Raw genomic sequence first — 24,997 nt, 5'->3', positions numbered from 1 at the left:
GATTGGTTTGATCTCCTTGCAGTCCAAGGGACTCTCAAGAGTCTTCTCCAACACCATGGTTCAAAAGCATTAATTCTTCGGCGCTCAGCCTTCTTTATGGTCCAACTCTCACATCCGTACATGACTACTGGAAAAACCATAGCTTTGACCCTTGCTGCCTAATTCCCTGAGATGTTTTTCCTGATCTCTCAGGGCAAACTTAAAGAGTTCCTTTTCCTATGCTTACATAGTTATTTATAGACTCTTCATTACAATATTTATTTTAGGTTACTGTAATTGTCACTTTATTTGCCTGTCCCTCCACAAGACTATAAGATTCCTGAGGGAACTTATATTGGTTTGTCATTGAATTGCCAGGCCTAGTACTGTCTTGCACTCATTGAAATTTAATTAATCAGTGATTCTGAATTTTGGTTGCATATTACAATCACCCAGAGGGAATCTGAAAAATCTCTGTGCCCAGGCCTTACTTCATCCAGTTGAATGAGAATCCATGAGGATGGGGTCACCACATTAGCATTTTTAAAATTCCCCAGGTGATTCCAATGTGCAGCTGATTGAGAACTATGCTAAATGGCTGTTGAATGAATGAGTCAGTAAATGTTAATGGAATTTTAGAACAAAGAAAGGAATACACTGGAGTGTTAACAGTGATTTTCTCTAGTTAATGGGATAATTTGCTAGCTTTGCATTCTTTATTTATTTTCTAGACTTCCTACAAAGAATATACATCATTTTCTTACTAGAAAAAAATTTTACTGTTGACTTTATTAGCACCATAAAAGCCAAAGGTTTCATAAATCATGATATTTAGGGATTAAGACAGAGATTTTACTTATAAACCTTAGTCCCATTACTTGTGTGTGTCTGTGTGCTCAAGAGGTTAAAAGGATAAGTTCATGCAATCAGTGACCTAGTGTTGCTCCATCGTTCATATTTACTGTTCAGTTCCATTGATCCTTCACAAAGAAAATTATTCCAGAAATGAAGAGACAGTTCTAAGTAATGAATACTATCTCATTGCTTTCACATTTTATTTCACTAACAGTAAATGGTAAGCAAATGTCCTTTGCTAGGCAGGACTGTGGGATTTGCCTTTCTCAGCGATCAGTGAAAAGAAATAGAGGAAAACAAGAGAATGGGAAAGACTAGAGATCTCTTCAAGAAAATCAGAGATACCAAGGGAACATTTCATGCAAAGATGGGCTCGATAAAGGACAGAAATGGTATGGACCTAACAGAAGCAGAAGATATTAAGAAGAGGTGGCAAGAATACACAGAAGAACTGTACAAAAAGGATCTTCATGACCAAGATAATCAAGATGGTGTGATCACTCACCTAGAGCCAGACATTCTGGAATGTGAAGTCAAGTGGGCCTTAGAAAGCATCACTACGAACAAAACTAGTGGAGGTGATGGAATTCCAGTTGAGCTATTTCAAATCCTGGAATATGATGCTGTGTAAGTGCTGCACTCAATATGCCAGCAAATGTGGAAAACTCAGCAGTGGCCACAGGACTGGAAAAGGTCAATTTTCATTCCAATCCCAAAGAAGGGCAATGCCAAAGAATGCTCAAACTATCACACAATTGCACTCATCTCACATGCTAGTAAAGTCATGCTCAAAATTCTCGAAGCCAGGCTTCAGCAACACGTGCACCGTGAACTTCCAGATGTTCAAGCTGGGTTCAGAAAAGGCAGAGGAACCAGGGATCAAATTGCCAACATCCGCTGGATCATGGAAAAAGCAAGAGAGTTCCAGAAAAACATCTATTTCTGCTTTATTGACTATGCCAAAGCCTTTGACTGTGTGGATCACAATAAACTGGAAAATTCTGAAAGAGATGGGAATACCAGACCACCTGACCTGCCTCTTGAGAAATCTGTATGCAGATCAGGAAGCAACAGTTAGAACTGGACATGGAACAACAGACTGATTCCAAATAGGAAAAGGAGTACATCAAGGCTGTATATTGTCACCCTGCTTATTTAACTTATATGCAGAGTACATCATGAGAAATGAGGGGCTGGAAGAAGCACAAGCTGGAATCAAGATTGCCAGGAGAAATATCAATAACCTCAGATATGCAGATGACACCACCCTTATGGCAGAAAGTGAAGAGGAACTAAAAAGCCTCTTGATGAAAGTGAAAGAGGAGAGTGAAAAGGTTGGCTTAAAGCTCAACATTCAGAAAACGAAGATCATGGCATCCGGTCCCATCACTTCATGGGAAATACATGGGGAAACAGTGGAAACAGTGTCAGACTTTATTTTTCTGGGCTCCAAAATCACTGCAGATGGTGACTGCAGCCATGAAATTAAAGGATGCTTACTCCTTGGAAGAAAAGTTATGACCAACCTAGATAGCATATTGAAAAGCAGAGACATTACTTTGCCAACAAAGGTCCGTCTAGTCAAGGCTATGGTTTTTCCTGTGGTCATGTATGGATGTGAGAGTTGGACTGTGAAGAAAGCTGAGTGCCAAAGAATTGATGCTTTTGAACTGTGGTGTTGGAGAAGACTCTTGAGAGTCCCTTGGTCTGCAAGGAGATCCAACCAGTCCATTCTGAAGATCAGCCCTGGGATTTCTTTGGAAGGAATGATGCTAAAGCTGAAACTCCAGTACTTTGGCCACCTCATGTGAAGAGTTGACTCATTGGAAAAGACTCTGATGCTGGGAGGGATTGGGGGCAAGAGAAGAAGGGGACGACAGAGGATGAGATGGCTGGATGGCATCACTGACTCGATGGACATGAGTCTGAGTGAACTCCGGGAGTTGGTGATGGACAGGGAGGCCTGGCGTGCTGCGATTCATGGGGTCGCAAAGAGTCAGACACGACTGAGCTACTGAACTGAACTGAACTCACATGCTAAATAAAGACGAGAGGAAAACCCTGTAATGATACTGATGTAGTTTCATCAGCATTTACACCAGAAACAGTGTTTTTTCTCATCGGAATTAAAAATAGACATTGTAAGAGGTAGTGAGGCGTGAAGACTGCTATGCCTTCATAGGATGAAGGTGGCTGATCTCTTGACGCTTTGTTTTAGGTACTGGGCACACTCACTGCTCAACTTCTGGAGAAGGGGTGTGTGGTTTGATTCCTGGAGCACACTCCTTGGATACAGGATACAGGTGTAGAGTACAGGGCCACCTTTTGTGTTCTCAAATATGCCTTTATTGGGGACTTCCCTGGTGGTCCAGTGGTTAAGACTCTGTGCTGCCAATACAGGGGACATGGGTTCACTTCCTGGTTGGGGAACTAGACCTCACATGCTACATGGTGTGGCCAAAAAGATTTTTTAAAAATTAAAAACACCTTCATTAGTAACTCTGTAGTGTGCTATCCTCTTTCTGGATTAGCTTAGAGGTATGGTGTTAGTAGGGATGGTGAATGTAGTAAAACAATTTTTCTGAGTTCCATTCTCAGATTTGTTTAAAGAAAAGCACAGCCCAGTCCTTTTGTTTTGTATGAAGAAACCATGGCTCTGGGAGAAGGAGCCAACTTCCCGAGGTTGCCCGGCTTGTGACAGTATCCTGGATGCCAAAACACCCGATCAGGCTCAGATGCCACTGAGGTCACATGCCACTTAGGATGCTCTGGGAGGTACTCAGGTGGTATGTGAGCATGCCCTCTTTCAGTGGACTGTGTGAAGAAGGAAGACATCCATGGAGGTCCCAGGGTGGAGATTTTACTTAACAGTAACTCTTGCTTAATTTTCAATTTTACAATCTTGATGTGTATACCTTTCATAGGGTACCATCTTAGAGCTAGAATAAAGAATAAAACCAAGGCCTAAAGCCACTGGTGAGAGCATGTGGAGACTTGCTTTCCCTTCTGTATTTGTGGGATATGTGTGTGCATCATTGGAGAAGCAAAGAAAATGAATTACAGAGGTAATTCTCAAGTATTTGAGGTAAATCTCAAGTATTTGACGAGTTTCATAGCCTTGGCCAGATAACCTATTGCAGAAGTATTATCTACATACCTATACTGAAAGAAAAATTTTTCTGTATCATTAAGAGACATGCACAAAAATGCCTAACATTATACCTAGAACAAACTGGGCATGTGACAATTGTAACTACTCTTATTTTACAATGAATCAGTTACCTTTCAAAGAGTGGGCACAGTAGAAGTGAACCAGTGCCTGTTATCAACTACATATTGAAAACATTATTTAAATGATGACTTACAAGCATTTCCAGTAAAACCCAGAAAATTTGGGGGGTGGACTTTAAGGATGGCCACCAATAGAGAAAAGTTGTGGTGAAGGGTTTTGCCAGAATATCGATACGAAGTACTTAAATCAGTCCACAGGCTTCAAGATAAAAGGTCAACTAGACTCTTTAGGGATCAAAAATCCAAGGATAAAGTGGGGCTATAGGTCAAATACAATAATTTTTCTGGAGCTCTGAGTTGAGCATGTTGTTTGAACAGCCCCCCCCGCCAGAACATTAGGGAATCACAGTTTCTGTTTTTCATACGATCTTTATAATTGATTGCAACTAGACACATCAACATTTTTCTTCTCTCCTCCTCATCTTTCTCAAACATTTGAAATGCTTTACAGGTTAAAGTGTATGTTGTCCCAAGTAAAATTCTTTAGCAGTCAAAACTGAAATCATGACCTTTACTATAAAACTGGTCAACTAAGAAAACTTTTGGAGGAAAACATAGGCAGGACACTCTGACATAAATCACAGCAAGATCTTTTTTGATTCACTTCCTAGAGTAATAAAAATAAAACCAAAAATAAACAAATAGGATCTAATTAAAGGTAAAAGCTTTTGCACAGCGAAGGAAACCAGAAAATCAAAAGACAAACCACAGAATGGGAGAAGATATTTGCAAACAAAAGCAACCAACAAGAGGTTAATCTCCAAAATATACAAATAGCTTGTTGCAGCTCAGTATCAAAAGAAAACAAACAACCCAATTAAAAAACGGGTAGATCTAAACAGATATTTCTCCAAAGAAGACACACAGATGGCCAAGAAGCACATGAAAAGATGATCAAAAGTACTAATTATTAGAGAAATACAAATCAAAACTACATTGAGGTACCACCTCACAACAGTCAGAATGGCCATCATCAAAATGTCTACAAACATTAAATGCTGGGGAGGGTGTGGAGAAAATGGAACCCTCTAACACTGTTGGTGGGAATGTCAATTGGTATAGCCAATACGGAGAACAATAAGGTTTCCTAAAAGAAACTCAAATAGAGATACCATATGACCCTGCAATCCCACTCCTGGGGAAAAACATGCACCCAATGGTCACTGCAGCACTGTTATCAATAGCCAGGATATGGAAGCGACTGTTTTGTCCATCAAAAGAGGAATGGATAAAGAAGATGTGGTATATATACACAATGGAGTATTACTCAGCCTTTAAAAAGAATAAAATAATGCCATTTGCAGCAACATGAATGAACCTCGAGATTGTCAAACTGAGTGAAGTAAGTCAGACAGAGGAGACATATTGTATGATATTTCTTATATGTGGAATCTAAAAGAAATGATTCAAATGAACTCATTTACAAAACAGAAATAGAGTCACAGAGATATAGAAAATATATTTATGGTTACCAAAGGAGAAGGGAGGTGTGGGGTAAATTGGGAGATTAAGACTGACACATACACATTACTATATAAGAATCTACTGTTTAGCACAGGGAACTCTACTCAATACCCTAATACTATACAGGAGTAGAATCTAAAAAAGAGTGGACATATGTATATATATAACTGATTCACCTTGCTGTACAGCAGAAACTAATACAACATTGTAAATCAACTATACTCCAGTAAAAAGGAAGAGTGCTTTTGTATATATAAAATTTGAACCCAGAGTCTTGATTACCGAAACTATTAATAGCATCAGGCAGAAACTAACTAGAGCGCTTTACATATTCAGAATGCTTCCATGACAATTATTTTAAAGGAAATGATGTGTATGTGTGGGTAAAGCTCACCAAAGCTAAAAAGAGCTAGAAAATTATGAGAGGGCACTGCATGAGTAAGATACTTCTTTATAGAATTATACAGATGAAGGTCAGTCTATTCTTTTGTTTGTTACACATGTAACAACTTAGGTGATTATGCTGACCAGTAGAAACAAGAAGGGTAGTTAGATAAATCATAATCCCTAGGGTCTTCTTAACCAGAATTTAGACTAAATTGTCAAGAAGAAAAAGTCTGGTTTGGGTTCCTAACTATTCACATTCTGAATTGGGGGTTTAATGATATGAAATGTGGAGGATACAAAAGTGAAAAATAACCAGTCTCTGATCCTAAGTTCTTTACTGTTTAGAAGGAAAGATTAAGACATGATTATGCCATCAATATATCCCACTTGATTAGCTTGGTTATAAAATGAGGTTATTTTTTTTTTAAATGTCTAACATAACTGTCTTGTATTCATTAACTTCTGAGACAGTGCAAGGCATTGAGTAAATGATAAGAAGTTTGTGACTCAGTTATTATCTGTTTCAAAGATCTTACAGTTGGCTATACAGGACTAGGTCTTCTCAGACAGTATGAAATGAGTTTAAAGGTTTGTCCTCTACCTTCTAATACACTGTACACTATTTATTCTTCTTGAGGAAAGCAATGGTAGTGAAATACTTAGGGGGAATTTTTTTTTTTCATTTAAAAAGAATCAGACCAAGATATGGAAACAACCTAATGCCTATTAACAGATGGACAGATAAATATGTCGCATATAAATACACAGTGGAATTATTCAGCCATGAGAAAGAAATTCTGCCATTTGTGATAATGCAGATGGACCTGGAGGAAATTATGTTAAGTGAGATGAGTCAGACAGAGAAAGACAAGTACTGTATGATGTCACTTACATGTGGAATCTAAAAAGGTCAAACTTGTAAAAAGAGTAAAATAGTCATTACCAGAGGATGGGGGGTGGGAGGGATAAGACTGACATATTCAAGAGTACATACTTGCAATGTGTGGAAAATAAGCCATAGAGATCTAATGTAGAGTATAATGAATATAGACAACAGTATTTTACTATAATTATGTAATGTGAAAAATATCACTACAATGAGAATCATTACAATGCACAAATGTATCAAACACATTGTACACCTTAAATTTACAATGTTATATGTCAAAAATATGCAACAAAAAATAAGAAAAGTTTCTTACATGTAGCTGAAAAAGAGAAAACAAAATTCTCTGCATATTAAATTTTACAAACTCCAACAAGAAAATGGCAACCTTTTTTACTGACAATATAATCTCAATTTTATGATAAGACTTTATCTTTTCCCTTAAGTTTTAGAATTCTTCCAAGCAACTTCTCCTTTCCAAATGTTTCTATATCTTCCTGTGTTTTATTCTATTTAAGGCAGCAAATTTGTGAACGGTCTATGTGCTCTTAATAGAATTTTGAACCCAGAGTTAATTGATAAAAATAAAGCTCCATGTCACTTGAACATGCCTTTTCAGAATTTCCTTGACCTAGTGAGACAAAACAAACTCTGAACAAGCACAGAAAACAATCAAAACAGAGAGAAAGACCAAGTTATTTCTCCTGAGACAAATTCGTATACACAACTCTACAAAATGCACACAATTCTTTGTCTTACAGCTTTCTATTCAGTTTTCAAACTGCATTTTCTTCACAATGCATTTCAATGAAGAAACTTTCTTTTCTCCAGCTTGAAATATAAATGATATAAAGCATTGTATACATTTAAGGTGTAGGTGTTGATTTGATATTTAACTTATATGCAGAGTACATCATGAGAAACGCTGGGCTGGAGGAAGCACAAGCTGGAGTCAAGATTGCGGGGAGAAATGTCAATAACTTCAGATATGCAGATGACACCACCCTTATGGCAGAAAGTGAAGAAGAACTAACGAGCCTCTTGATGAAAGTGAAAGAGGAGAGTGAAAAAGTTGGCTTAAAGTTCAACATTCAGAAAACTAAGATCATGGCATCTGGTCCCATCACTTCATGGGAAATAGATGGGGAAACAGTGGAAACAGTGTCAGATTTTATTTTGGGGGGCTCCAAAATCACTGCAGATGGTGACTGCAGCCATGAAATTAAAAGACACTTACTCCTTGGAAGGAAAGTTATGACCAACCTAGACAACATATTGAAAAGCAGAGACATTACTTTGCCAACAAAGGTCCATCTAGTCAAGGCTACGGTTTTTCCAGTGGTCATGTATGGATGTAAGAGTTGGACTATAAAGAAAGCTGAGTGCCGAAGAATTGATGCTTTTGAACTGTGGTGTTGGAGAAGACTCTTGAGAGTCTCTTGGACTGCAAGATCCAACCAGTCCATCCTAAAGAAGATCAGTCCTGGGTGTTCATTGGAAGGACTGATGTTGAAGCTGAAACTCCAATACTTTGGCCACCTGATGCGAAGAGCTGACTCATTTGAAAAGACCCTGATGCTGGGAAAGATTGAGGGCAGGAGAAGGGGATGACAGAGGATGAGATGGTTGGATGGCATCACCGACTCGATGGACATGGGTTTGGGTGAACTCCGGGAGTTGGTGATGGACAGGGAGGCCTGGAGAGCTGCAGTTCATGGGGTCACAAAGAGTAGGACACAACTGAGCGACTGAACTGACTGATGGACTGCAAAATGATTAGCATGCCATGGCTTAGTCAACAGCTTCATCATGTCACGTAATTGTCATTTCTTCTTTGTGGTGAGTTCATTTAAGATTTACTCTTAGCAACTTTCAAGTGTACATAATACTGGATTATTAGGTATAAAATATTTCCTGAGAAATATTATAACATAAAGCAACCCCCAACTACTAATTTCACACTGTTCATTGGTTATCATAAAAATGCCATGCAAATTCGTATTCTTATATTCATGAATAAAGAAATGGGATATTTACAAATTTTGCATTTTTAGTGACAAAGTTTTCTTTGGTAAGCAAAATATGTAATTTGTTTTCTAACACCTTCAAATTAACTAGAACATAATTGGATGCTAATAATCTAGTACAAAATACGATGGATAATTTCCCCACTCTTTAGACAAAGGATAGGTTGCCACAGGGAAGTAATAAAAATTAGCTTTAATAAAACAAATTTTAAATAGGCAATTACACAAGTATTATGAATAAAATAAACCACTGAGTTAATTGAAGTCTTTAGCAATTTAAGTCTTATGGGGTGGTAGTAAATATTTGCTAAACTGAATAGAATGCTATCACTTTAGATAATATTTTATTCAGTCATTTTATTAACCCCTTTGATCAATATGATCTTGATACAATTGACCAAGTCCAGAAATAATTTTTTTTTACAGAATCTAGGTGAATAAGGTGAGGTTTAAAGATGTCTGAAAAGTACATAAATTTAAATCCTCCCAAGGACTGTTGAATAATAACCTAAAGAACTTTAGAAAAGCAAGGAATTCACCACTCACAAATGTGAGTGCTTGATTTGTTGAGAGGGTCTGCAAATAGTTGAACATTACCATGATTTTAGATCCAGGCATTTTCTTGGATCAGATTTGTTATATATCAATGATCTCAATTTTTTCTTAAGTGTATAATTGTTTGATTGTTCAGAACTGCTGTCAGTATTGATTTTGTTAATATTTACTGCATCTACTTCAATGTACATGTATCTAAATCTATCACTACTTTGGATTATTTGGAGAAGACTAATGAACTCTCAGCACTGTTTGACTTTGGAAAGTAGCTGATTCTTAGACACAACTGGTAGCACATCTACATTCACATTCTAAGGATGGGCTATGGGGGAAATACACTTGATTCCTAGCTACAATTCTCATTTATAACATGAGAACAGAAAATCTTACTTCTCTTACCTGAGTTTATGCACTGCAGTTAATGACAAAAAATATCATCTGTTTTTATCTTTTATCCTTATTACACCCTTTTTGCCTTAATTTTCATTAGGCATATCCTTATCCAACTCATTGGAAAAGGCCCTGAGGCTGGAAAAGATGGAAGGCAAAAGAAGGGGGCAGCAGAGAATAAGATGGTTGGATGGCATCACTGACTCTATGGACATGAATTTGAGCAGACTCCGGGAGATAGTGGAAGATGGGAAAGCCTGGCATGCTACAGTTCATGGGGTCGCAGAGTCAGACATGACTGAAGGACTGAACAACAACAATATAAGGGGCTTGTAAGGGGAGATCAAAGGAGGTCCTCTCTTGAGGACCATCTGGATGACTACCTGGATTCTGACCCAGGCTATGTATAATCCATACAAGGAACAAATGAGTGGTTTAATGCAGGAATCAACAAAGATATCTGACTTCTACTTCTGCATTATTTTAAAAACAGAATAGTATTCAAGCTGAAGGAAAGTGCAGCAAGAAGTCCCTAGACAACAACAACAAAAAAAATCCAAAGAATAAAATTACAACAGATTCATTCAAATAATTATCGTTCTTTTATAAAAAGGACGAGTTTGAGGTTAATGTGACATTATCTATGAAATACTGCAAAATCTCTCGTCCTTGAAAGGTATGTCAACATGCTGCCAGCTTTGGGTTACCTTAGTAACTAATAGAATAAGGCCTTGTGAGTATTTAGTGACCAAGTAAAGTGGAAAGCCATTTAGACGTTCTAAGTGGAACTGAAAGATATTTTTTCATTGCGTTAAACTAGTTTGTGTTTTTCCCTTTCCTCATTTCTGAGCTTTTAGGACAGTTAAAGAGTTTTTGAAAATAATTTGGTTAAAAGAGCAAAATTAGTATCAGGAAACCCAAGGCAAATAATTGTGCTTCAGATATAAATGGCAGTTTGGATACAATCTTGATCTTAAATTCACATTAAAATAGAGAATAATTAACACAGAAAAAGGTGACATGAAATTCTTGAGCTCTTTCTTGGCTACATGTATTAATTTTAATAAATTCTCTGGTTTAAAACAATCAAGATAGCCTTTTTCAGTGATATCTTGGTATAACCAGATACCTTGAAAGCCATTTCCATGATTATCTTTGTATATATCATCAGGTTGAATAAAATAGTTAGAACTGTTAGTGACTGGGAATTTGTCTAGTTCAATCCCTCCTTATTTTTCCCCAAGCCATAGTGAGGTTAGAGAGATCACCTAGTTCTTAGGAAGAAAGCAAGGATAAGAAGAGTCATGACTTGGCTCAGTGGTAAAGAATCTGCCTGCCAATGTAAGGGACAAGGGTTCAACCCCTGTTCCCAAAAGATTCCACATGCCACAGGACAATTAAACCCATGCGCCACAACTACTGAGCCCAGGCACTGCATGTTCTGAAGCCCATGTGCCTAGTCCATGCTCTGCAACAAGAGAAGGCACCACAACAAGAAGTCCACGCACCACAACTAGAGAAAAGCCTGGGTAGCAAAGAAGACCTCAGTACAACCAAAAAGAAATAAATAAAATCTTAAAAAAAAAAAAACCCTCACAACTTGACAATGGATGCTTCTCCCTCTGCCACATGACCTTTCTAACACCATGAAATGCATCAGATCTGGCCTCTGAGTTATGCCAACCAGAGGACTCAATTTTTTTTTTTTTTTTGGTCTACTTTCTATAGAACACTTGGTTTCCTAGCATGGCCCGAGCAAAACAAAAGAGAAACTAGGCTTAAAACAAACAAACAAACAAAAAAAACAGCTTAAGCAAATAGTCTTCGTCCTGTAAAAATTCACCTATCTTAAATGTACAGTTCAACGGTTTTCAGTGTATTTACAGAGTTGTGCAACCACCACACTACCATTTCCCTCAGAAGAATCCCTGTGCTACTAGCAGCCACACCCCATTTCCACTTCCCAACCCAAGTAAACACTAATCTACTGTCTCTTCATATAGATCTTCTGATGCTGGACCTTTAATATAAATGGCATAATACAGTATGTGGTCTTTGGGGATAGGCTTCTTTCACTTGCTGTAGCATGTATCAGTACTTCTTTCTTTTTTACTGCTAAATATCATTTCATTATATGGATGTACCACAATTTACTTATCTATTTGTCAATTGATGGACATTTGGATTCTTCCCACTTTTGGCTTTTATGAATGATGTTGCCATGAACATTTATGCACAAGTTTTTCTATGTGTATGTCTTCATTTCTCCTGGGTAGGAGGGAAATTGCTGGGCATTATGGTAACCCTATGTTTAACCACTTGAGGACCTATCAGACTGCTGCACCATTGTACATTTTCATCAGCAATGAATGAGGGTTCAGATGTCTCTGCATATTCTTTTTATTACAGCCATCCTACTGAATTTAAAGTGGAATTTCACCATAGTTTTGATTTGCATCTCCCTGATGACTAATAATGTTGAGCATCTTTTTTTTTTTTGTACTTATTGGCCATTTATCTATCTTCTTTGGAGAAGTATCTATTCAGAATCTTTGCATTTTTGGGTTACTAGTCTATTATTGAATTTTAAAAGCTTTATAAGTATTCTGGATACAAGTTTCTTATTAGACATACAATTTACAAATGTTTTCTCTCAGTTTATAGGTTGTATTTTCACTTACTTGATAGTGTCTTTTGAGGTGCAAGGTTCATGTAGAGGATTGTCAACCTTGAATGTAATAGGTTGGCCATGGTATGCTATTTCTTTGGAAATTTTGTGTATTAGTTTTATCCCCATGTTTAACAAATCACAAACTTAGAAGTCTAGAGCAACACAAACTTATCTCATAGTTTCCAAGAGTCAGGAATTGGACACATCTTAGCTGGGGTCCTCTGCTCAGGGTTTTAAAAGGCTGAAATCAATATGTTGGCCAGCTGTGTCCCTATTTGGTGACTTGGCTAAGGAAATAGCCCCTTTCAGTCTTCCTCAAGTGGTTGGAAAAATTCATTTCCTTGAGGTTGTATGATTGAGATCCCTGTTTTCTTGCTGTCAGCCAGGGGTAGCTCTCAGCTCCTAGAGGCCACTTTCAGTTCCTTACCATGTGGATCCTTAGTTTGGATAGGCTAATTTGAAACGTGAATATTTGCTCCTTCGATGCCAGAAGAATCTTTCTCACACCTTCAATCTCTCTGATTTCAAGAAGGGGCAAAACTCTCTCTTAAACACTCATCTGATTAGGTACAGCCCACCCAATTAAAAGCCAACTGATTAACAACCTAGCCATGGGAGTTATTTCTCATTATATTCATAGGTTTCACCCCATACTCAAGGATTGTAAAGGGTGCATCCACCAGTGGGCAGGAATCTTGGGGGCCATTTTAGGATTCTGCCTACCATACCCTGAAAAGGTAACTTTTCTATCTCTATATGGAGAGATTTATTGGGTTGGCCAAAATATGAGAAGTATTTTAGTTTTTTGTGATTTTCACTTTTTCAGAATAAAAAATACAGTAACATGGAGTTTTTGTACCTGAATTATGTTATATTCACTTATTTTTGTCTTTGAGAAAACAAAAGGTTAACAGTGAACAGGTAAATGAAAGATTTGTCAAATATACCATATTTCTCTTCCCACTCCCACCCCTTCCCTCTTTCTCATACCTGCTAAGCAAGAAATGGAGTAGTTTGCTTATACAGCCTCAATATAAATAAGACAGAAAATATTAATGGAAATAATCATCTTAGATAATGCAATATGATTTCTATTATTATTGCCTTATGTTGTGTATTATTTTTAATTTCACCATGCTCTGTGGCTTCAAACTATGGAAGCTTCTGATAACAATCTTCATGGCAAAATCCCTTTGCTGTTTCTGGGTTAGAGCAATTTGGCTGATAACACTGAATTTTATAGTTGAAATATGCTAAGAGAGTAGAACTTAAATATTCTCACCAAAAAGGGAAAAGAAAAATAATTGTGTGAGGTGATAGATGTGTTAATTAACTAGATGGGGGGGGTATTCTTTCACAATGTATGCATGCGTGCTCACTCAGTCATGTTCAACTCTGTGAGATCCCATGGACTGTAGCCTACCAGGCTCCTCTGTCCATGGGATTCTCCAGGTAGGAATACTGAGTGGGTTGCCATTTCCTCCAAGGCATCTTCCCAATCCAGGGATGGAACTTGAGTCTCTAGCGTCTTCTGCACAGACAGATGAATTCTTTACCACTGAACCACCTGAGAAGCCCTTCACAATGTATTCATGTAAATCACCATGATGTACACTTTAAATACCTTACAATTTTATTTATCAGTTATACCTCAATACAGCTGAAATTTAAAAAAAAAAAGTAATTTGGGCTGCAGCATGGGTACAGGAGGATGGACAGCGTGAGTCAAGGCAGAATTCTATCATGACTGATGAACTGGCGGAGTGATCCTGCCAGATGAGGGCATGTCCACAGACATATCTGAATGCTTCTGATGAGCATGCAACATGACCAAAGAAGAGTCTACTTGTAGGGGCTACTAAAAGCTTCTTGGAGAGAGCTCATTTGAAGGTGTTTGCCTTAATTTCCCCACCCTCTCCCCCAAGATTTGAATCCTGAAGTAAGAATTCAAGTTTAAGTAGCTCAGTCGGTAAGTAAGGGCAGGTAACAACGGTAGAGGAATTGGTGTCATGAGACAGGGCAGGGAGGGTAGCTAAGACATTAAGCCGATGACCCTGGTGGGCACTTGGAGCTGGAATCCTCTGGCAAACAATGCATAACACCCACTCAGAGGTGACAGAGCGGGGAGGTTTACACACCTATCCTGAGATTCAATGGTTGCAGATGCTCCCAAGAGATGTTACATAAATTCCTCAGCATTTCCTTGTACAGGGAAGATCCTAAGGGATATAGATTTAGGTAGTTGGATGTCTATAGCAATACACATAAAATTTCAGGGACATAGACAGGACATTGACAAGATCTGTCTTAAGAACTAGGCTGAACCTAGTCTTATGTACTCAAAGGGAAGAGAAATACTCTGCATTTAGTTGGAATCCATTTCTCCAGCCAGTTGGTTACTTATGTAAGTGCTAATATAAAAGGACATTTTAAGACTGAGGAAGATATTTCATTAAATGTCCCTAACCACGTATGGACTAGAAGCAACCCTGCTTCAGAACCCAACTTAACAGAAGGAAAGGGTCTACTCTCTCTTCTCCGCTCAGAATAGCATGGTCCTGGGAGAGCCTTGTTACAACCTGAGAGTGAACTTGCTCTTGAGCACAGCCCTCTTGGGGTTTCCTAAATGTCCTGGAAAAGTGGATCAGGCCTAGAAAATGTTACTATTTTCAAGGTAACCACATTTCCATAGCTTCCCAGGTGGCTCAGTGGGTAGAGTCTGCCTGTAATGCAGGAGATGCAGGCAATGTGGGTTCAATCCCTGGGTCAGGAAGATCCCCTGGAGGAGGAAACGGCAATCCACTCCAGTATTCTTGCCTGGGAAATCCCATGGACAGAGGAGCCAGGTGGGCTACAGTCCATGGGGTCAAAGGGTTGGACACGACTGAGCACACACACGTGAATAAGGCCTGGGAACATGATCTAAGCAATGAAACATTTACAGCAGCCTTAGTTGTCACCCAATTCAAAAGCAGAGACGTTACTTTGCCAACAAAGGTCCATCTAGTCAAGGCTATGGTTTTTCCAGTGGTCATGTATGGATGTGAGAGTTGGACTGTAAAGAAAGCTGAGCACCGAAGAATTGATGCTTTTGAACTGTGGTGTTGGAGAAGACTCTTGAGAGTCCCTTGGATTGAAAGGAGATCCAACCAGTCCATTCTGAAGGAGGTCAGCCTTGGATGTTCTTTGGAAGGAATGATGCTGAAGCTGAAACTCCAGTACTTTGGCCACCTCATGCTAAGAGTTGACTCACTGGAAAAGACTCTGATGCTGGGGGGATTGGGGGCAGGAGGAAAAGGGGATGACAGAGGATGAGATGGCTGGACGGCATCACCAACTCGATGGACGTGAGTTTGAGTGAACTCCCGGAGTTGGTGATGGACAGGGAGGCCTGGCGTGCTGCAATTCATGGGGTTGCAAAGAGTCGGACATGACTGAGCAACTGAACTGAACTGAACTGAATTCTCTCCTAGGTCTACTGCTCCGTGTATCTCCATGTATCTCTGTTTTGGTTTGGGTTCATGTTGCTCTTTCTGCTCCATTTCATCTCCTGTGGACCATTTTTGGTGAGAATGTATACCTGTATCAAATCACCACGAGGTACATTTTGAACACCTTACAATTTTATTTGTCAATCATACCTGAAACCTTCTGGCAACTCTCAGGTTGTATTACGACATCTGGGATCAGAGACCATCCAATAGTCCTTTCAGGAACACACAATCCGGGGTTTAATCACACCTACAATTTTTGTTCCTTTTGAGCTTTTGGTATCCTGTGGCTCAATTAGAGAGAACCAGGCAGATCTCAGTCTTGCAGTTCATTTATCTGCACTAGTACATAGGATTATATTCCATGCTATATACAAATATGTCATCTCCATGTGCTCTTGCCACTGCCCCCCCCCTTTTTAAGACTGATTCTTTGTCCTCTATTCTCACATATTCCACCATTACAGGCCTTCAATTAGAGAGTACAGTCCTTCTAGTGCAATGTCCCTTCCAGCGGGCTCTGCAACTCAAGGCCCTTGCTGATACTCATGTCCTTGGCATTTACTGTCTAGCTTCCATAGATTCCGATAGTCATCCTCTCTGTCTGGGCCACTGTGGAGAACAACCCAGGGGGCCAACATTTTGCAAAGCAATGCCTGTTATTCTCATCTGGGGAAGGTGAACCCAAATCTGAAGGAGATCAGACATTACTACTCTCTTTATGGTGAGGGGAGACTGGAAAAGGGAAAATCCTACTTGTTTATTCCTGATGAGTCCTTCATGGGAATGAGACTCGGGTTATTTCTTGGAAAGCTAATCTGCCCTGTGATGCATAACTGAGTTCACTGACTTTTCACCAAGGCCAAATTTAATCTTTCCTTCTAGATTAGGAAAATGAGACCAAGAGAGGTGAGACAACTCAATCCAGTCTGCCCATCCAGGAAGGAAGAGGGCTAAGATGAGAAACAAAGACTGAGATAGAGGCACATGTGCTCTGCATTGTTCTACCCCAGTTCTCCCAAAAAAAGAGCCAGCCATATCTTTTAAAAGTTTTTTTTTTTTTCTTCATACAAGTCTATACTGCATTCTGAAGGATTTTTACAGTTTATGGGTTGGATACATTACCAACTTAAGAAAAAAATAAAGTGAGAACTATTAAGAACTAATTCTTAGGAAGAAAGATGTAAAAATGGACTGTATAAGAGCTAAAGCAAAAAAAAAAAAGATAAAAATATTTTTACCACTATGAGTAGGAAACAGATCCATAAGGAGCCATATCCCTGACTTTTTGGGTCCGAGACATTGCTGGTCAATTGCTACTGAAAGTCAGATCATTTGTTGACAATACCCTTCAGCCCACAAGAAAGATTACATTGACAATGACTGCTTTTGGGACACAGAGTAAAATTAACTTCTAGGTTATCCCCGTCAAGGACCATTAAGTCCTGAACTATGAGGGACATCGTGAACAAGTCATATTTTAACCTCCCATGAGCACAGAGCCGGCAGATTTCGCCCCCTCTCCTCCCTTCAACAAATCTGACCTTCACTAAAATTTATGGGAAAATGAAAAGAGAAAAGAAAGCTGTGGCCCTGCCAAATTCTGACGATGTTACTCATTTTAATTACTGGTATTTGGAAATTAAATGGCCTAGGGCTTGTTCGGCAATTTGTTTCAGGAAAAAAATGATTTAAGCAAGCCACAGAGTCCCAGCATCTTTTTATAGCAGGTGTTGAACAAGGCGTTCATTTTTCTTTTTACAGAGTGTCCTTGTAAGCATAATAACAATTAGGAAGTGAGGCCTTCACATGGAAACCTCAGGCTCGCTCTGACATTCTTTCTTCGGCTACTTCATTGCTTATAGTTTCCTTCAGCCAGCTTTGTAAATGCCTGCACTTGAACATTTCCTTTACATAATGTCACACTTAGAGGACTTTTTTTGTAGAGGTAAAGATTTTAAAGGATAATATGAAGAGTACTTTAAAGTTAATTCAGCTGCTTTTTCTGTCCTCAGGTTCTGTTCTCTAGCTCTGGGTTTAGTTAAATGCCACTAATACAAATAAACTGAAGCAGTTTAAAATCAAGGAAGTGGGGGCTATAAATGAAATCTGATTTGAATACATGTTTCTATCCATCGAAAGGGGCCATCCACTCATATTTTCCTGTGTAATAGGTTGCATGTGGACTCTACTGCAAAAATAGATTCTTTAAAAAAGCTTGGAAAGTCATATGTGAAATCCTCCCAAAGACCAACTGGTTTTTCAGATCCCTTTTACCTTTAATCAACTCTTCTCATTCACTCTAAAAATGTGCTCAATCAAATGTGAAGTGCTGTGTTTTCTGCTACCCTGTTTGGTTTAAGACCTGCTAATAAACAACTGTGTATTTCTGAAATGAACCATGAACATTAGCTAAAACTGAATTTTTTAATACCAGCATGTATTTACTTACAAAAATACTTAAGGTAAGATGAAAATAGTTTATTTTGTGCATGTATATGAATGGTATAGTAAACTATTAGGTATTATACAGTAGCTATCATGAACTATAGTCTTTTATGAAATTATAACACAGTGGTGGAGGCTGATGAGAATCAGCCAGGAAGAAGTATTAAAACAACGTGGCACACTCCTTTATTTAAAATGGATAACCAACAAGGATAATCACAGGGCACTGTGCTCAATGTTATGTGGCAGGCTGGATGGGAAGGGAGTTTGGGGGAGAATGGGTACATGTATATGTATGGCTGAGTCCCTTTGCTGTCCACCTGAAACTATCACAACATTGTTAATCAGCTATACCCCAGTAGAAAATAAAAAGTTTTTAAACAAAACAATATGGTAACCCCACTGCCCAAAAAACCCCAAACAAACTAGTGGAGGCTGATGAGAATCAGTCAGGAAGAAGTATTAAAACAATGTGGCAGACTTCCCTGGTGGTCGGGAATCCACCTGCCAGTGCGGGGGACACAGGTTCGATCCCTGGTCCAGGAAGATTCCACATGCTGCGGGGCAACTACTGAGCCAGTGCTCCACAATAAGAGAAGTCACTGCAATGAGAAACCTGGGAACCGCAACTAGAGGAAGCTCGTGCACAGCAATGAAGACCCAGCACAGCCAAAAAATTTTTTTTTGAATGTGGCACCCCGTCAAAAAAAACCCAAAACAAACAAAACAATGTGGCATCCAATCAGGTTAAGAGTACTGACTATGTTGAATCAGGTCAGAGAGAGCCAATACTACAAGAGAGGGCTCCTATGTCCTGGCTTTGACTTCTCTGACCACAAATTGAAATTATGGCCTCAAGTCTTAGAACCTTTAGTTGCATTTTGCAGCTATATGAGGAAAAAAAACAACTAAAATCAAAACCATAGCAATATTACTTTGTATTAACTTTGGGATTACCTTTTGTCAGTTCAGTGTATTCTATGTTTTAAGATGCTTATTGGCACATTTAAAAGGATGCTTAGGGCTGATGCACTGGGACGACCCAGAGGGACGATACGGGGAGGGAGGAGGGAGGGGGGTTCAGGATGGGGAACACGTGTACACCCGTGGTGGACTCATGTTGATGTATGGCAAAACCGATACAATACTGTAAAGTAATTAACCTCCAATTAAAATAAATAAATTTATATTTAAAAAAATAAATAAAAAAAATCTGATGTACTGGAGAATCTGACATGTGAGCTGATTTTAATTTGAAATGGTTAATTAATATTAGACTTGTGACTTTGACTTGAAAGGTGTAAGACAATCTCATGGAGTTTAAAGATTATTTAAATATGTAAGTGCTCCTGCTCTATTAATGTTTCTGCTTTATTTGATTCAGAGGAGTTGCTTAAGTGAACAGGAAGATTTTGTTTCTACTCTTATCCTGGGAGGCTTTTGAAGAACTTGTGAGAATCAGATATATTAAACTTGTAAATGGAGATTCTTAGACACTTTAAATAAAATTGAGGTTAATTGTTTAGCATAATTTAATCTGTTAAGTGTGAGCTAGAGAACACCCATCAAAGAATATGTACCATGATTATTGATCTGCAACAGTATAACAAGTATAAATTAAATGCCTAAGAAAAATCAGGGTTTTAAATTTAACTTTACCAAAATATTCATTAAAACATGCAACAAAAATTTTCTTTTATAAATGAAAAACCCTGCCCTCAGATGTTTAAAAAAAATCAAAGAGTCCCTATGTGATAAGCATTAATTTTTACATTCATAATTACATTCTAAATTTTGTGAGAACATGGATTTTATATAATTTTTTTCTTCATTCTCCCCCTTTGTTCCAAATACCCACCATCTCCTATAAGGACCTAAGAAATATTCAAGGTGAATGTTTGTTGAGACAAACTGTCAAATAACCAAATGATAATTGTCACTTTTTGTAGCATGTAATGGAGAAAATCAATTCAGTTCAAGAGCTATGTTTGTTGAAAATCAGTTTTGAGATGAAATCAAGACCATTGAAGTTTTCCGTGTAGGAGTTGTATAAAAAGGGCCATACACAAGACACTAATAACTCCAAAAGTAACTCTCTGTTCTCACCATTATGAGATTTTTGAGTAACAAGAAAAAGATAAAATTATGAAAGAATACAGGGACACAGAACAGGAAGAGAGCTGTTGCCTTGGATGGAAAACTGCAGTAAATATTCTCTGAAGTTCTTTCTAACTTGGATATATCTTAATGCTAAGGGAGAAGATGGGCCAACAGCACTATGATGTGGATACTGAGGAAACTGAGGCACTAAAAGTAACCTGCCCAAAGTCACCCAATCAGTAAGGCATAGCACTGGGACTCAAATCCAGGCAGTCTACTCTAATCCATCTCAATATGTTACTAATAAAGGATTTACTGAAGAATTTTGCTCTTGTGTTTAGTTGCTAAGTCCTGTCCAACTCTTTTGCCATCCTATGGACTTAGCCCGCCAGGGTCCTCGGCCCATGGGATTCTCCAGGCAAGAATACTAGAGTGGGTTTTCATTTCCTACTCCAGGGGATCATCCCAACCCATGGATCGAACCTGTGTCTCCTGCATTGGCAGGCAGAGTATCACTGAGCCACCAGGGAAGCCCTACTGAATAATTACTATGGAGTAAATGGCAGGCAGCAGTTCTTTGAAGAACAAACTTTTGGACAAAGTGGGAAAAGGAGATGGTGGGATGATTTGAGAGAAGAGCATGGAAACATATACATTACTGTACATAAAACAGATAGCCAGTGGGAGTTTAATGTATGACACAGGGAGTGCAAAGCTGGTGCTCTGTGACAGCCTGGAGGGATAGGGTGGGGAGGGAGATGGGAGGGGAGTACACGAGGGAGGGGTCACATGTATGCCTATGGACGATTCATGCTGCTGTATGGCAGAGGACATCACAACATTGTAAAATAATTATCCTCCAAATGGGGAGGGAGGTGGGAGGAGGGTTCAGAATGGGGAACACATGTATACCTGTGGCGGATTCATTTTGATATATGGCAAAACAAATACAATACTGTAAAGTTAAAAAATAAAATAAAATTAAATTAAAAAAAAAAAAAGAAAGGCCAGCTAAAGGGTACAGAGAATGGCAGAGTGAAAGGAAACACACTTAAGATACACTGGTCCTAAAAGATCTCTCTGAGGGGATGAGTGGAGTTCTGAAAGAAGAAAAGAAGAATGTGACAATCAGGAATAACAAGATCCAGGTAGGTGGGTTTGCCAGGGCAAGGCCCCCTGAAGGACCTGGCAGAAGGCAGTTTCAGGGACTACAAGGAAGCCAGTGAAACTAAGAGAAGGGAGCAGTTAAAGAGTAGGAAATTGGGGCTTCCCTGGTGGTCCAGTGGCTAAGACTCTGTGCTTCCAATGCAGGGGTCCAGGTTCGATCCCTGGTCAGGGAACTAGATCCCACACGCTGCAACTAAGGATCCTGAGTCTAAGACTTAGCATAGCCAAATAATGTTTTTTTTTTCCTTTTTTTTTTTAAACAAAGAAGTAGGAAATGAAGTCTCAGAGATAGCCAGGTACCAAATCACACTGAACCTATAGGCCATAATAAAGATTCTATTTCAAAACAGTGATGGTATTTGTAGCTATAAGCTCTTGACTGTATTTTACTGAAACTAAATGACATTTATTTGCCAGTCAATAAATATCTGGAGAAGAATTCAACAGGAAACTTCTTGGAGTCAATGCCATGTGAGGACAGGGTGATGTATATTAGTAACTGTGACAGCAGAGCTGGCATTCTTGGCAGGGTAGGGGGGACTTAGTGCAATTTGTCCAGATGGAGAAAATTCAAGTCAGTGATAGGAAACTGTCAATTAATAAGTCAAATTAATTCACAGAATTCATAAAATTCATTTGTAAACTGTATTTTATCATAAATAACAGAAAGTGATTAATATTTAAAAGTTGGTTTCAACAGAAGCTATTCATCTGTAAATGTAATAATCAAGTACAACTAAAATTGCTTTCTCCACTATAATTAAAATTATCTTCAAAATTCAATTTATCTGTCATTTCAAAATTATTCTGTGTGTTTCTAGTGTCCACTGTCTGACAAAAACCTAGATCTTATTCCAACTTTAACATGTAGAATTTTTATTCCAGTGGTTCTCAATAGTGGGTGATTCCTAGTCCTAAAAAAAAAAAAGCTGTTTGTTACAATGACAGTGGGTAGGGTCATTAGATGGCAAGGCAGGCGTGGCTACTAAATATCCTGCCCTCAGAGAGAGGGTTCCTCACAATGAAGTGTTCTTTCCCAAATGACAATACTACCCTAGTTGAAAGCACTGCACACATTTGTGATTCCTTTTATCAAGGAATATGAATTTTTACATCTGATGAATTTCTCATGATGAAGATTTCCTGTCCAACTTTTTACTAATTTTAAACATTTTCCCACTGCCCATTTTAAGCTGCCTCACATCAGTAGCTTCTTTTAGTCTTCTATCGAATCCATTAGAAAATGGAGTGGTTTTTCTAGAGCAGATTATACAGAAAATACTACTGGAAGTATTTATTTGATCTGACTGAACAGTCATTTGTGGCTCAGATGATAAAGTGCCTGCCTACAATGCGGGAGACCTGGGTTCAATCCCTGGGTCGGGAAGATCCCCTGGAGAAGGATATGGCAACCCACTCCAGTCTCTTGCCTGGAAAATCCCATGGATGGAGGAGCATTGTAGGCTACAGTCCATTGGGTTGCAAAGAGTTGGACATGACTGAGCGACATCACTTTTCACTTTCATATATTACACAGTTCTATAGAGAACAGCAAATCCATTCCACTTGAAAAGGTCAAGCAAATATTTACAATATAATTTCATCACAGGCAATATATTTTCATCAAAGATGAAGGATCCAGGCACATTGGTAGTTAAATATGTGTGGACATTTGTTTTCTAATGGCTGGAGTTCTGTGCTTTCTGCCTGAGTGTTTAGTAGTTGGAACAGATTGGCAGGTAAGAAATGGATGATGAGACAAATTCTATATAGGAATTAATCTTCAACATCCTCCAGCATCTAACTATTAACATAATTAGCCAACATGGCTCCCCCAGGTTTTATAACTTATAGGGCAATAATGGGGACCATTTCCACTTATTAATATGCAGAAGAATAACCCATGAGCATATTTTCTTGACCTTGATTTTTTTCCATTTTACAAATTGCCAGTGGCAGACAAAGTAATTTATAGAGAGACATTCCACGCCAAGAGAAGCAGAAAGGCTGAAATGCAGCTACATCTATTCCAGTTTGCTAGTTATACACAATAGTACTTTTTATTTGGGGTTTTAGATTTCAGAAAGCATTTTCATCCACAATGCCTCCACTCCTTCTTACTAATGCCCTGTAAACAAGGCAAGCCAAGTATTACTGCTTTTCAATATTGGTTCTGAGAGGTAATGTACAACTAATGTACTACTATATTTCCTGGAGGTCACTTGGCTGGTAAGGGTGAGCTCGAAATAAGATTTTTTTGATTCCCAACCCATTCTTTCTGTGTTTTTTAGATCACTGAAATAAAAAAAAAAAACTGGGACTGGGAACAGTATGAGACAGTATGCACCCAAGACTATAGATTATTGACAATTTACTAGCATGAGTTAAAAATATAGGTAGATGTTCTCAGTTAGTTGATCATTTAATGCCTTAAGCTTATCTTAAATGAAAACTAAGAAACTTAAATGAAAAACTAAATGAAACTTAAATGAAAACTAAATAAGTCCAAAGTGCATTTGAACTTATTTCAGAAAATAAAAAGGACCTTTTAAGTTTTGCGACTGGAAGAGATTTAAAAATTAAAAGCCATGAAAAGAGTGAATGATTTCAGATAGGCTGACAAATTACAAAAAGGCCAATAATAGTCCACAGAAGGTTTCTCTGGATGAAAAAGGAAGGTCTGCAGAAGAGAAAGCCTCATATTCAGTCCAAGTCAGTCAATCCATTAAACAAGAGGGCAACAAAACAAAATTATGTTATTTTCCCCAATGGATGGTATCTTTTTTCTTTTTTTTCAGATGGTGGTTTTGTATCCCAGTAATCCTAGTAGACCCATCAGATATAAATATATAGTTTGACTAAAGCTACTTGTTACAGATACTCCTTTTCAGAATACCATGCTTAATTCCTGTATTTAAGGGAATACATAAATGTGTCCCTTGAAAATGAACATGAGTTTCTAGGTGTGGGACTCAATATATAAAAATAAAACAAAATTTAAGTTTTAAAGAAATATATAAGAAGAGTGTAACAACATATTTGAGGAATGAAGACACAGCAAAAAGGCAAGGACAGGCATAATTTTAAGAATGAACAGCTTACAATGATGTTTAATTTTTCTGAACATTAAAACATGGGTTTTATTAGTAATAAAGTCTCAGAAGAGGGCATTACCCAGGGAAATTATTGACCATGTGAAGTTAATGGACCTCTCCCTTGCCTTGGGCTATGAAACCTTTTAGCTAGTTATCCATCAATCTTAGAAAATGCCTATACCAGAATCATT

At 38.3% G+C, this 24,997-nt stretch overlaps 1 long non-coding RNA gene and 1 other non-coding gene across 4 annotated transcripts in view; one reads left to right on the top strand and one right to left on the bottom strand.

Annotated features, from left to right (window-relative positions):
- The window catches only part of LOC112582299, a 114,220-nt gene that overhangs the window by 67,178 nt on the left and 22,045 nt on the right, over positions 1-24,997 (bottom strand). The window lies entirely within an intron of this gene.
- On the top strand, positions 21,813-21,884 carry TRNAG-UCC. Its single transcript has one exon. It is a non-coding gene; the product is annotated as a tRNA-Gly (tRNA).

This window comes from Bubalus bubalis, chromosome X, assembly GCF_019923935.1.
Source record: "Bubalus bubalis isolate 160015118507 breed Murrah chromosome X, NDDB_SH_1, whole genome shotgun sequence".
Classification (NCBI taxonomy): Eukaryota; Metazoa; Chordata; class Mammalia; order Artiodactyla; family Bovidae; genus Bubalus; species Bubalus bubalis.
This window is presented reverse-complemented; position numbering and strand designations above follow the sequence as displayed.